Source organism: Rhinatrema bivittatum, chromosome 8 (genome assembly GCF_901001135.1).
Source record: "Rhinatrema bivittatum chromosome 8, aRhiBiv1.1, whole genome shotgun sequence".
NCBI classification, from domain to species: Eukaryota; Metazoa; Chordata; class Amphibia; order Gymnophiona; family Rhinatrematidae; genus Rhinatrema; species Rhinatrema bivittatum.
The window spans coordinates 55,828,397-55,843,385 of record NC_042622.1 but is presented as its reverse complement, the minus strand read 5'-3'; the positions used below and the strand labels follow the sequence as shown (position 1 = coordinate 55,843,385).

Sequence of the window (14,989 nt, the reverse complement as noted above, 5' to 3'; positions counted from 1 at the left end):
TGTCCATGGAAGTGATGTATGCTAACATTTGCCTTCAATATCAAAATGCAAGCCATCTGAAACATGAAACTCTAGAAGATGGCACTTGCCTCCTGCATGGTAGGAAATATTTGTTGTAAAAAGTTAAAGGTTAGCTTGTTTCAGTGCCTATCTCTCCTCTATACAGAGATTATACATACCAGTCACCACCACCTAAATCAGGGTCTTATGTACTGAGCTAGATGTACACACTTTTATTCCCAAAATGGGAGAAACCCCATAGAAAGATGATATCTTAAAATATCCATCATGCATCAATAATATTATACCGTTTATTCATCCAGTCTACCTCCTCCATTTGAACTCCTTGTTTAAGCAATAAAACTATTTTACTCAAGCACGTCAGCTTCCTAATAAGTTACATGGGACTTATCCCATCATAATATCATCATATCTAAACAGAGGATCTGTCTGAATCACAGTTAAAATGAATAATGATCACAATTATGGACTATATAACAGTCCAATAAAATCTAATAAAAATGATCTGTGTCCCATCTGCTAAAGCAAACAAGCAATACCAGCTCTGAAAAAAGGTAAAATATACTAAATATACAGCCCAGGCTAAGATTTTCTTTAACCCATTTCATATTGAAAGTAGCCATTTAATTGTAATATTATCAAATGAAAGAGAGAGACTGATCTGAAATTAATTAAGGATTTAGATTCAAAGAATAGTTATAAAAATACTAGGCAGCTGATTTAGGAGCTATTTAATAAAGTGTATAGTATTTGTACCACAGGGAAAACTACCATAGGATTTACTAAATTACGATACTGAATACCACATAGTAGAGATGTGCTTCGGGATCAAATTTCATGTCGGGCTTTGTTTTGGGGCCCCTCTGCGGGAATTTTGTTTTTCCCACAGTTCGGGGTTTTTTTTTTCGAGGGCCCTGAGTTTTGCTTTAGTGCGCACTAATGGGAATTCTGCCATGTTAGTGCGCACTATCGGGTGAGTTAGCACGCACTAACTCCCATTAGTGCGCACTAAAGCAAAAATGAAATTTTCAAAAATTTCGGAAAAAATTCTATCATTTTTCGGTTCTCCCGAACCATTCCAATTTGGGCAATTTCTTTGAAATTGCCTAATTTGGGAAAAACGATTGCACATCCCTACAATGTAGTGCATCCACCGATAGTTTTCTGTGCATTACCATAGCTAGGAACTTTGTGTACCTGGATATAGCAAAGTGCTATGATGGCCTCCCTCCCCTCATCCTAGGACCACCATGTTTTAAAGGGGCTGCAGAGCTCTAGCAAAGTCCCCTCCCTTCCCTCTTCCAAAATGATCTAGGGGTCTAGTGAGATTCCCTATCCTAACCCCACGTCTACACTTCAACCCATAAAAAAAAGAAAATTAGTAAGAAGCTCCCTTAGGACCTGCTCTCCCTTCCATGCCGAATTGACAAAAACTGCCTCCCTACCACCCACTCACTGGATTCTCCCCCTCCCAAAGCTTACTTTAAATCCTGGTAATTTAGTGGGGACTGGAGTACAAAATGGTGCTGGCTGACCCCACAAGAACATAAGTACTGGAATATTAGGTCAGTCCACCAAGCCCTGTATCCTGCTTCCAACAGTAGCAAATCCAGTTCACAAGTATCTGGCAGGATCTCAAATCGTAGACAGATTCCATGATGCTAACACTCAGAGATAAGCAGTGGCTTTCCACAAGTCTACCTGGATATTAACTGTTTATGGACTTTTCTTGGGGTGTGCATTCGGTCCCTACATATTGGCAATCCGCAACGGATGTTGCCATATTCGTTGTATTCGTGGGGAAGCGAAAGCGAAACGTATCGCGATTCCCCATGAATACACGAATCTTCGCCGAATTATTCGGCTGCCTAAATAAATCAATTTAAACAAACCTCCCATCCTCCTGACCCCCCCCCCCCCCAGATTTGTTTGCGCCGGGTTGCGTATGTTACGCGCGTAACCCTTTGAAATTCTGCCCCTTAGGAAATAGCCACTGCTATTAATTGCATCAGTAGCATGTGATCCTCTTGGTGTTTGGGTAATTGCCAGGTTCTTGTGGCCTGGTTTGGCCTCTGTTGGAAACAGGATGCTGGGCTTGATGGACCCTTGGTCTGACCCAGCATGGCAATTTCTTATGTTCTTAAGTTAGGGCTGTTCAGTTTTGAGAAGAGACGACTGAGGGTGGGATATGATAGAAGTCTACAAATCATGAAAGGACTTGAACAAATTCATGTAAATCACTTATTTACTTTCTCAGATAATAGAAGGATTAGGGGGCACTCCATTAAGTTAGTAAGTAGCTCATTTAAAACAAACTGAAGAAAATTCTTTTTCACTCAGCGCATAATTAAGATCTGGAATTCATTGCCAGAGGATGTGGTTACAGCAGTTAGTATAACTAGGTTTTTAAAAGGTTTGGATAAGTTCCTAGAGGATAAATCCATAAACTGTTATTAATTAATAAGCAATTGTAGCTTGAGATTTATTTAATGTTTGGGTACTTGCCAGTTAGTTGTGACTTGGATTGGCCACTGTTGGAAACAGGATACTTGGTTTGATGGACCCTTGGTCTGACCCAGTATGGCATATCTTATGTTCTTATGGGTGGTAGAAGATAGATTTTCTAAGATGGTTCATTTCATGCCTCACTCTGGTCTCCCATCCGTGCCTGATCTGGATAAACTCTTTGTCCAACACATCTTCCATCTGCATGGGCTCCCTCTTCACATCCTCATAGACTGGAGGGTTCAGTTCACAGCCCGTTATTAGAAAGACAAGAAGTTTGGAATTACATTGGATTTCACCTCAGCTTACACCCCAGAGCAATGGACAAACTGAGCAGGTAAATCAGTCTCAAGGCCTTTTTGCAAGCTTATGTGAACCAAAGGCAGGATAACTGGATCTTCCTCCTCCCATGGGCCAAATTCTCACATAAGTACATGAACAGTTCCACTGGGTCATCACCCTTCTACATCATTTCTGGACACCATCCCCATTCATCCAGACCCATTCCAGTCTCTGACTCTTACCCAGAAGGTAACCTGATGAGACAAGAACTCCAGGAACTGTGGCGGAAGACACACCATCTTCTAGAACAAGCGGTTGAGCGTTTTAAAAAACACACTGATAAGAAACATCACCTCGTGCCTCAACGTCATCCAGGAAGTTTAGTTTAGCTCAGCACTAAAAATCTACAATTAAAGATGCCATCTCTGAAGATCGTACCATGATTCGTGAGTCTGTTTCTCATTGAGCAACAATTAGGCCCTATAGCTTACAAGCTCAATCTATCAGCAGCTTTATGAATTCATGATGTTTTCCACATCTCACTGTTGAAGCCTGCCATTCTCACTTGGCTGGGCAAACCTCCCCTCCAGACCACTGAAGTTACTACAGAAGAGGACACACAGTTTGAAGTCCAGGAGATTTTAGACTCCCAATGAGTCTGAAACCAGCTGCAGTATCTTATCTCTTGGAAGAAATATGAACCCAAGGAGAATTCTTGGGAGCCAGCCTCCAACCTACAAGCCCCCAATTCATAACTGAATTCCCCAGGAAACCCAAACCCAGAAGACAGGGAAGGGGATTTGGAGGAGGGGTTCTGTTATATTTGGCCAGCTGCAGTCAGGCACCATGGCTGGCTACACTTACCTCGTGAACACTGAGGGCCCCTGATGCTACACAAGAGTGCCACACAGCAGGGATGCCACCAGGATGCTGCTCCCTCTCCTCTCCATGCCAGCCTTAGGCACGTACGCACACAACTGCATGCACTTTAAAGGACCCATGGCAAGAAAGCTGCTTTATGGTACCTAGTGAAACCCTCACTCAGTGCCCTATTTAAGGCCCAACCATTCTGCTCTTCCTTGCCTCAGCAATGGGTCTTCCACCTTGCAGTGTGTGTTATCTTGCATTCCTGATTCCTGTGTTTCAGTACCTCATCCAGACTTGTCTTACCCAGCCTTGTCTTCCAGCCTTGTCTCCTGCCTTGCCTTGTCCAGCCTACCTGGTCCAGTCTCAGTGTGTCTGTGTCTACCCTTCGCCTGACTCTCCGGATATTGACCTCTTCCTTGGACCTAACCACGATTGCCTGCTGCCTGGACCCTGACCCCTTGTCTGGACCTGACCACAATTGCCTGCCACCAGGACCTGACCACTCTTGCTAGCTGCCTGCCCCAACCTTGGCTTGTCTCTGACACGTCCTAACTCCGGTGTGCTTTTGGACTTTAGTTATCATTACCATCCTAGGGATCTGCCTAAGTGCTGCCAGCCACCAGAACACAAGGGCTCAACCTGTGGGGGGGAGGCAGCTGGTAAAGGTGAAGCTTCAGACTATCTCACTACAGGGTGCATTCTCCAGCTGCTGGCAAAGGCATCAGGGGTTCATCCTTGAGGCTGCAACAACTATGTCGCAGCAACAAGAGCTCACACATCCACTACCCTTCACACCAGCCACCCAAGGGAAATCAATCAAAACCAACCCCCAACTCAACAATGTATATCAGACCCCTCCAACGCTCTGATCAAGATGAGAGCAATGTTCCCTCAAATTTTTAAAAGACTACATGTGGAAAAAAAGTTTTTGTGCAACATTTTATATCAAGTTAAAATTTGTACAGTATGAGCCAGTATAATATAAATACATTGGGATTTTTTTCCATGCTATATTTTGCTGTGGGCACAGGGTTCTTGACCTCTGAGCACACACACATATGTGCACAGCTTAGAGGAAACATTGGATGAGAGCCCCATCCAACCCCTGATCTCCTCCAGCCATCTAAAATGCTTTCTTACCATTGTAGAGGGTTCCCATCTTCACCTGCAGGTGGTACACGAGAGTCCTTCTGCCTGAAATGCAGCACACTGCCAAATGACCCTGCTTAGCTGTGTTTCCCCACATATCATAGCGCATGATGTGGTGAAATACCACTAGGTGACATCATTCAGTGATGTGCTGTGCTGCCAGAAAAACAGCTTGTATGTTCCTCCTGCTGGTGAAGGTGATTCTCCAGATTGATAAAAAAAAAACATTCTGGTGGAATGGGAGGGGGAACATAAGATGTGGGGATCCACTTTTCCTCTTGTTCTCTCTTGATCAGGGGGCCACATGTCTTGATCAGGATGGAGGTCAAGGGGGCCTATATGTTGATGGGAGGACCTGAGGGAATGCTAACATTTAACATCCAGTCCAGAGAAGGTGTTAATATAGTAGCCTGGAGGGCCTTGTGCTAATTGCACAATGCTTAATGCATTGGATGATAATTACTGTTTGCTCTTATCACTATAATTTTGTATGTAATTTCATTATTTACATGCTAGTTTTAGCATACACATGCAAAAGGCTTGCAACTGAGTTTAACATGCATGCTAAGGTCTTAGAGCATAGTAGGCAATTTTATGTGCATGCTAAATAGCCTTTGTAATATATGTACAGTAAGCTTTAGTACATAGACCCCTAAGAATATCATAGAAAAAACACTATAGAAAAATAAAATAAAATATTTATTTTTATTTATTTATTTTACTTAAAGTTTTCTATACCATTGTACGGACGGGTCCATCTCGACGGTTCACAATCATTACAATATTAAAATGAAATGAAACAGAAAAAAACCCAGTTACATTAGTATAATCAATATAATCTAAAACTCCAAATATATCTAAAAACTCTAAATACAGGTTGGCAAAAGGATCCCTCTGTTTGGATGATAGGGAAGCACACTGTATATTACTGTGATCCTGCAGGGGAATGTCAAATTGTCCAGAGCAAGTTATGTTGACAAAGCAAGCTATGTAGTTCTGGTCCTGATCCAGTTACTTGGACTCTTATCCTGTCACAGGTCAGATTCTTAGTCTGCCATAGGATCATACTACTGTATTATAATTGAACCTACAACAAATCAATAGAAAAATGCATATTCTTATTCCAAAGACCCCCAACATACAATGATATATTGCAAATCGCCTTCTTTCGGTATTTGCATTTCTGTGCCTTCCAGTCAATCAAAAAGCTCTGGCAACTGATTTTTTTTTAATCATCTCCAGTTTAAGAATCCTGTCATGGTAGATTCGGCATATGGTAGAATATTGGTCAATGGAGCCTCCTGATTGGCTTATCTAATGACAACAAATCAAGACATCTTTCCTTAATAAGACAGACAAGCTCCAAGATGATAATGTATAAATAAAAAAAAGATAAAGATAATAAAAATCATTTCTTTCCTCTTCATTTTTCATATTAAGTAGCTATCTGTCATCATGAAGAAGTTCAGAATATATAAGTACTGTAATAATCTTGGGTAAAATGTTCCGATAAAATTAAAAAAAAAAAATGCGTAGCATAAATAGAACCTCCAGGAACAAAAATATAATCAGAAAAGTTATTAAATAAACAAGCTCTGTCAAAGGCTAGGCCTGGTTTACTCCCTGGCCTTGCTTTCTCTGTGTTTCTTTTCTAATAAAAGGCAGCCTTCCAATGTTTATCATTTCCGAATGCATAATTCACAACTCCGAGGTGGAAGTGCTTGTCATTTCCATAAGGCACTCTCAAGTTGTCCAGTCTTTTATTTTGTATTTTCCGCAGCTGCAGGAGGGCAGGATGGTTGTGTGATGGCGAACGTGCCCCTTTATCCCAGGCTCCTACTGCGCTGGCACTGCGCATCCTGAGCAGAGAACCTTGCAATGCAAAATGACAGCTCTCGGCTTAGCCACTGCCCTATGCTGTGAGCCACTGGATTAGATTCATTCGAGAGTTTGCCAAATCGTGCACGACTGGTGTATGCGCCCTAAATAAAAGTCACCTCTCAACAAACGATGTGCTATGATGAGGTCAATGAGTTTCTTCCACCACATTACTCTGCCCTACGCAGTAGGTTTCCACAATATAGTAATACAGTGAGATGTTTTGATGTAAAGCTTTTACACTAAACCACCTTAGAACTGATTCATGAATAAATTGGACAAAACTGTATGATAATAGGAGAATCTTCTTCCATCCTTTTCTACCCATTGGGTGTCAGGGGTAAATGCATAGTACAGTTATATGCTCTTAATGTTGTTTCAATATGTGCTTGATGATATCTATCTACCCATCTTCTGCATGGCCTTCCTTTGGCTTTCTGTCCATTTTGTTGCTGCTGGTAAGTTTTTTTGTGGAGGGTGTGAGGAGGGCAGCTTTTTCCATATTATATAAGCAATAACAGCCATGGTTCTTTGCCAGATATAAAGCCATGAGGAATGGAAATACCCATGTGGTTAGTGCAGTTAGTATAGCTGTGTTTAAAAAAGGATTGGATAAGTTCTTGGAGGAGAAGTCCATTACCTGCTATTAATTGAGTTGACTTAGAAAATAGCCACTGCTATTACTAGCAATGGTAACATGGAATAGACTTAGTTTTTGGGTACTTGCCAGGTTCTTATGGCCTGGATTGGCCACTGTTGGAAACAGGATGCTGGGCTTGATGGACCCTTGGTCTGACCCAGTATGGCATTTTCATATGTTATTATGTTCTTATGTTCTAGGCTACTGCAATTAGGCTTGCAGGTCGGTGTTCTGATGCATTGACAGAGATAGGCAGGCGCTCAGTCTTAGCAAAGTACAGAATATTTATTTATTATTTATTTATTTAGTGGTTTTTATATACTGATAACCGTTTGCACACAATAAGCCAGGGCCTGTGACACATTAACAAAATATATCAGGGAAAGAAGACAGAAGCAATTTATCATGTACTGTATGATTCCCTGTAGCAGAGGCTGTCTCTTATCTATGTCTGTGTAGCACTACATTAAGACTAGTAGTGCTATAAAAATGTAAATATAATAGTAGTAGTCAAAGCAGGCTATTATTATTTATTTACTTACTTACTTGTTTATTTATGACATTCCACTTTATACCATGAATGGCCTCAAAGCAGATTACAATACATTTAAAGTAGGTTACAATAGTATTAGATCAATTAGACTAGCCAGTGATAGTTCTACAGGCAGAAATAAAATCCATTGGCAGGGCTGTGTGAGAAGCTATCTCCTATGCTACGGAATTACTTTCAGGCTTATGTGGGTGGTGAAATTTAAAAAATAAACAGTGCTAATCTAGTGTGTAAAGCCTCAAGTCTAGATCATATGATTTATTTATTTTATTTATTTAAGCATTTTTGTATACCGACAACCGTTTGCACGTCGTATCGGTTTACATAAAACATAAAAACGGCGTCGCCAAAACAACAGACGTAGCCTTTACAAGGAACAAACTGTAGAACTATAAAACATAAAAGTGGCATCGTCGTGACAACAGACGTAGCCTTTACAAGGGGCAAAAGACTGTAGCAAGAGGCTAACAAGTGGGTGAACTAGATACAATATTTTTTAAAAACAGAATAGCTAGGTACAATGTTTTGGAAGGGATATTATAGGAAAGAAAATTAAATGAAGAGGAGGGAAGAACTCAGTTATAAAGTTAGCGAAAAACTAGGACAACGTTAGGAAAATAAAAATGTATATACAGGTAAAATATTTACAGAGAGCATCAAAATAGCTGAACTCAATATATATATGATGAAACCTTTTACTCTTTGGAGATAGCAGAAAGAAGCCCATTTCTCAATTTTCAGCTTAAAACAAACCTTAAATATATACCTATAGCTGACAAACCACTGAATCTCAAATAATCAAATATTACCCCAAAAATCTGAGAGAAGCATTCTGTTCATTAAAATCCTGTTGTGTTTGGCAGTTTGCAGGCTAACCCTGCAGACCACCGCGCTCACCTCATGCCAGGACCCCCAAAGGTGTTGCTTACCGCTGACATTTCTACAAGGCGGGAAGCCACTGGTCCAAAACCGCCAGGCTTCCAGACGCTACCACTGTCTTCTTTTTGGATGATGACGCTACTAACCCCTGCCCAGCACTGATCTCCTTAGGTTCGTGTGCACACCTCAAGCTAAAATTTAAAGGGACTGCAGTGGGAGAACCCCACAGCCCCCATTGATGACATCAGCCAGCTAAGCCCTATAAAAGACCTCTAAACCTTGACTTCCTCGCCTCGGCAATAAGTCAACTCCGTTGGAGAAGTGCATTGCCTCAACGTATTCCTGATTCCAGCTTCCTGTCTCTTAATTCCTGATGTGTTCCATTCCTGAATTTCTGTGTCCTGTTCCAGGTTCCTTGTGGTAGTGTTCAAGTTCTCAAGTTCACCTTGATCAGTTCTCTTCCTAGTCTGTCTTCAGCATCTTCATCCTGCTTGTGTGGCCCCTTGTCCTCCACTCCCTCTTCATTCCTTGCCTCTTCGGATTGGACGTCTGGTTTCAACTTTGGATTTGGATTTCTGGCTTGACCTCAGATCAGACCTTGATGCTGCTTGACCTCTGCCAGAACCTGATCCCGTTTGCCCACCAGCTGCCCTGACTACTGCTAGACTCCGACTCTGCTTGTTTCCTTTGTGCTGACCTTAATATCTTCCCCTCCACAAAGGCCTGTGCCTAAGTCCAGCTGGCCATGGCACCCAAGGGCTCAACCTAATGGGAACAAGGGCTGATTTTGGTGAAGCTCCTATTGGGCCTCTGCTTCAGCTAGCTCTGCCTGCCAATGGTGAAGACCTGTAGGGCTCCTTCCTGCAGGTTTGCCCAACATCACCTCAGCCTAAGGCTTCACACCTGGAGCAGATTGCTGAGGCTATGGACCCAGAAGATCCAGCTGCATTGAAGGCCATTCCTGGCTTAGCCCAGAAATTACAGGCCCTCCAGACAGCTTCAGAACTCCTGGTTGCAGATATGAACCACCTCTCTGCATGCCTGGATTCCTTGACCACTGCCCCACCACTGCCTGCTGCAGTTCCAGTGCTGGTTCCAGGAACCTGTCAGCCAACAATTCCATTACCAGCTCCACCCCGGTCTGCAGGGATCTTAAGCATTGCCAAGGATTTCTTAATCAATTCTATATGCAACTTTCCCTCCAGTCGGCATGGAGCCTGGCCGGCTGCCCATGAAGGGCTCTGACCTCCTGCACTTGCACCAAGGAAATCAACTGTTAATAAATTATGCTATCAGTTCCAAACCCTGGCCACAGAACTAAACTGGCAGGGAGACAGCTTACATGCAATATTCTTGGAAGGTTTAGCTCCCAAAATTAAAGAAGATTTTGCGGCATGGGAACTTCCCACCTCTCTCGAAGACCTCATTGATCTCATGGGGGAAACTAACAGACAGCTCCAAGAGTGAGCTCAAGAAACACTCTGAGCTCAAAAGGGTCTCTCTAGGACATTGTTCCTTCTATACTTGACCCCATCATGCCACTGGAGGTGGGGGGGGGGGGGGGTTTACCGGAGGAATGAAGAGAGGACTCAACACCAACAACTAGGCCTCTGAATTTTTGTGGGGCTTCTGGTCACCTATTGGCTCAGTGCCTGGAGAAAGGGGTACTGTACCATGCCCTGAGGTGCCTAGGCTAATGACCATAGGCTTGACGACCCCTCTGCCTCTGCTGCCAGACTTAATTGAACAAACCTCCTCATGCTTCTCCACTTGAGCCCTGGTGGACTCCGGTTACAGAGGGAATATTGTGCAACAAGAGTTCATTGACAGGTTCCGGATCCCCATGATTCCCTTGACCCCCCACCATGATGCTTTCATCCATCCCTGGAGACCCTGTTCCAGGACTGGCAACTCACATTATGAGTAGGATGTGAATAATGAAGACTTCAGTTTCCATGTCATGCCAAGAGCCATGAGTCCAGTCATCCTTTGTCTGCCATAGCTGTGGAGACACCAGCCACAATTTGACTGGTTCATGATGGAACTCACCCAGTGGGGCCAGGGGTACATAGGATCCTGTTTAAGATCTGAAAATGCATCCTGCACGATGGTCATGGCCTACTTCTGTTCAATCTAGATCCAGAAGAGGAGGTAGACGGCTTCACCCTCATGATAGGAACTGTCCTCTGGAAAGACAATCTATAAGAGACCCCTTTCCCTGCTTGGAGCTCCACTACTGTCCCTGGAATTGTATGGAATAGGGGAGAAAACCAATCGTTTGGTTGTAGAAGCTACCTTCTGAGCCAAGAAGACCATAAGGATCCATAGGAATAAATGGTTTGTTTTCACAGTGGAAAAAGGTAAACAGTGGAGTGCCTCAGGGAGCTGTACTAGAATTGGTGTTTTTTAATATATTTATCAATGATCTGGAAAGGGGTACAACAAATGAAGTGCTTAAATTTGCAGATGACACAAAATTATGCAGAGTAGTTAAATCTCAAGCAGATTGTGATAAATTGCTGGAGGACCTTGTGAGACTGAAGGTTGGGTATCGAAATGGCAGGTGAAATTTAATGTGGACAAGTATAAAGTGATGCATATAGGGAAAAATAACCCTTGCTGTGGTTACACGATGTTAGAAACATAGAAACATAGAAATGACGACAGAAGAAGACCAAACGGTCCATCCAGTCTGCCCAGCAAGTTTTAAACTTTTTTTTTCCCTCATACTTATGTTACTCTTGGCTCTTAGTAACATTTTGATTCTATTTCCCTTCCACCCCCACCCTTCCACTCCCACCATTAATGAGAGATCAGTATTGGAACTTCATCTAAGTGAAATATCTAGCCCAATTAGTTAGGGTAGCAACAACCACAATAAACAAGCCACACCCATGCCCACCTACCCACCCAGACTAAATAATTCAGTCCTTGTTGGTTGTTGTCTGTATACAGATCCACCTTTCTTCATTCCCCCTGCCATTGAAGCAGAGAGTTATGCTGGATATGCATTGAAAGTGAAGTATCAGACTTTCACCCCTGCCATTGAAGCAGAGAGCTATGCTGGATAGGGATGTGAATCGTTTTTTGACGATTTAAAATATCGTCCGATATATTTTAAATCGTCAAAAATCGTTAGAGCCGTGATACAATAACAATTCCCCCGATTTATTGTCAAAAAATCATAAATCGGGGGAAGGGGGAGGGGAAGGGGGAGGGCGGGAAAACCGGCACACTAAAACAACCCTAAAACCCACCCCGACCCTTTAAAATAAATCCCCCACTCTCCCGAACCCCCCCCCAAAATGCCTTAAATTACCTGGGGTCCAGAGGAAGGGTCCCGGTGGGATCTTTTACTCTCGGACCTCCGTGCGCTGTAGAAATGGCGCCGGTGCTACCTTTGACCTGTCATATGACAGGTCAAAGGTAGCACCGGCGCCATTATGTTTTTTTGTCCCCCGACGTCAGGAGCGTAGGAGATCGCTCCCGGACCCCCGTTGGACCCCCAGGGACTTTTGGCCAGCTTGGGGGGGCCTCCTGACCCCCACAAGACTTGCCAAAAGTCCAGCGGGGGTCCGGAACGACCTCCTGCAGTCGAATCGTGTTGCCGTACGGCCGGCGCCATTTTGGAAAAGGTGATGAAGATAAGAGCAATAATCAAGTTCAAAAGGGCTCTGGATAAACACAGAGGATCCCTAGTGGCTAAAGAATGGAAATGAAGAAATGGGGTAACCTAACCTCTGTTACACCTAAAGTTAACATTTCTGCATGGAAGTACCTGCACAGAACAGCGGTTACTACCCTTAATAGAAGGTGTAAGGGTAATCTGCATAGAGCAGCAACTTGCTGGGCAGGCAGGATGGACCATATTGGTCTTTATCTGTCATTAATAACTATGTTGCTATGTTACCACTACATCATTAAGTTCCATAAATATGTGGTGCTTACGTGGCCAATTCATTTTCTAAATAGATATATACTTGCATATCTTGGAGGACCAACAGCAGATGTCAGACAGCAAGGGATTAATATTCCCTGACTGTCCAACCTGACTCTGCATGGGAAGGGGAGGGACTGTAAGGGTTATTTAGATATTAAACAAACCAGAGCCACTAACAATGCTGGTATATGAAAAGATATGAATATATATATTTATAATAGTCACCACCCCCAGAATAAAAATTGAATTTCAAAATTAGGCAACAGAAGCTTTTCACAAATCCATAATTAGCCTTGTTCAAATTCCATTATTGCTTATCTCAAATGAATTAGAGAACCATATATATATATATATATATATGATTTTTAATTTATTCATCTCTTCTTTTTTGTGTCCTTTTTTTAGATTTTTGAGGTGTCTTCTGTGCCATGGTTCCCCCTGAGGAAGCCTTATCCAGCGAAACAAGGGCCTTGTTGGGGTTATTTACTAGGGATGTGAATCGTGTCCTCGATCGTCTTAACGATCGATTTCGGCTGGGAGGGGGAGGGAATCGTATTGTTGCCGTTTGGGGGGGTAAAATATCGTGAAAAATCATGAAAAATCTAAAAATCTAAAAATCGCAAAACCGGCACATTAAAACCCCCTAAAACCCACCCCCGACCCTTTAAATTAAATCCCCCACCCTCCCGAACCCCCCCCCCCCAAATGAGTTAAATAACCTGCGGGTCCAGCGGCGGTCCGGAACGGCAGCGGTCCGGAACGGGCTCCTGCTCCTGAATCTTGTTGTCTTCAGCCGGCGCCATTTTCCAAAATGGCGCCGAAAAATGGCGGCGGCCATAGACGAACACGATTGGACGGCAGGAGGTCCTTCCGGACCCCCGCTGGACTTTTGGCAAGTCTCGTGGGGGTCAGGAGGCCCCCCACAAGCTGGCCAAAAGTTCCTGGAGGTCCAGCGGGGGTCAGGGAGCGATTTCCCGCCGCGAATCGTTTTCGTACGGAAAATGGCGCCGGCAGGAGATCGACTGCAGGAGGTCGTTCAGCGAGGGTTCCGGCGCCTCGCTGAACGACCTCCTGCAGTCGATCTCCTGCCGGCGCCATTTTCCGTACGAAAACGATTCGCGGCGGGAAATCGCTCCCTGACCCCCGCTGGACCTCCAGGAACTTTTGGCCAGCTTGTGGGGGGCCTCCTGACCCCCACGAGACTTGCCAAAAGTCCAGCAGGGGTCCGGAAGGACCTCCTGCCGTCCAATCGTGTTCGTCTATGGCCGCCGCCATTTTTCGGCGCCATTTTGGAAAATGGCGCCGGCTGAAGACAACAAGATTCAGGAGCAGGAGCCCGTTCCGGACCGCTGCCGTTCCGGACCGCCGCTGGACCCGCAGGTTATTTAACTCATTTGGGGGGGGTTCGGGAGGGTGGGGGATTTAATTTAAAGGGTCGGGGGTGGGTTTTATGGGGTTTTAGTGTGCCGGCTCACGATTCTAACGATTTATAACGATAAATCGTTAGAATCTCTATTGTATTGTGTTCCATAACGGTTTAAGACGATATTAAAATTATCGGACGATAATTTTAATCGTCCTAAAACGATTCACATCCCTATTATTTACCTTTTAACCCGGGACATCTTCCATCTCAGTCCATCAATTTTGTGCATTTGGCATGAATGTTAGTGTGTGCATATGTATTTGTGTTTATACATTTTGTCTCTTTAATGTGTATCGTCTGATATACTGACCCGCAGTTAATCTATGTATACAAATATCAAACATTTGTTGAGTCATATGTACTGAAGTATTGCAATGGTATGTTGCTTTCTTATATTTAATGCATCTATACAATGCTATGACCTGACCTACTGCTATGCAGCGAACTGCATTGTAGTTCGACAAATTGTATTGTACTATACTTTATCTAGTTGTTAGTTTATAAGATTTAATCATAGCAGGCATTATTCACTTATTTTAACATGTGTAGTTCATAAATATTTTAATATAAATTCCACATTAGTGCTTTTTTCCTCCTTTGATACTTACACATATATACATACACATATATGGGAGGAAAAGGCCTCTGAAATCATCAAATGCATTTCTTGCAAAATTGGCAGGGCAAATATTCATATAATCTTTGGTCTAAAAAACCTCCCCTTTCATATCTTTAAAGGTGAATTTTAAAAGCTCAGTGCGCCCATCAATTAGGGGATATGCACACAAGTCTGGCTCGAGCACGCCCACCTATTATTAAAAACCACCCAAATACGCACGTATCTCCTGCAGC

General features: G+C 43.3%; 1 long non-coding RNA gene across 2 annotated transcripts in view; it reads left to right on the top strand.

Moving 5' to 3' along the window:
• LOC115098202 overlaps positions 1-13,155 on the top strand; it is a 39,623-nt gene extending 26,468 nt beyond the window's left edge. For both annotated transcript variants that reach the window (XR_003858447.1, XR_003858446.1), the window contains exon 4: positions 13,117-13,155. This is a non-coding gene — a long non-coding RNA (uncharacterized LOC115098202). The remainder of the gene's footprint in view (positions 1-13,116) is intronic.
• Positions 13,156-14,989: the final 1,834 nt, after the last annotated feature.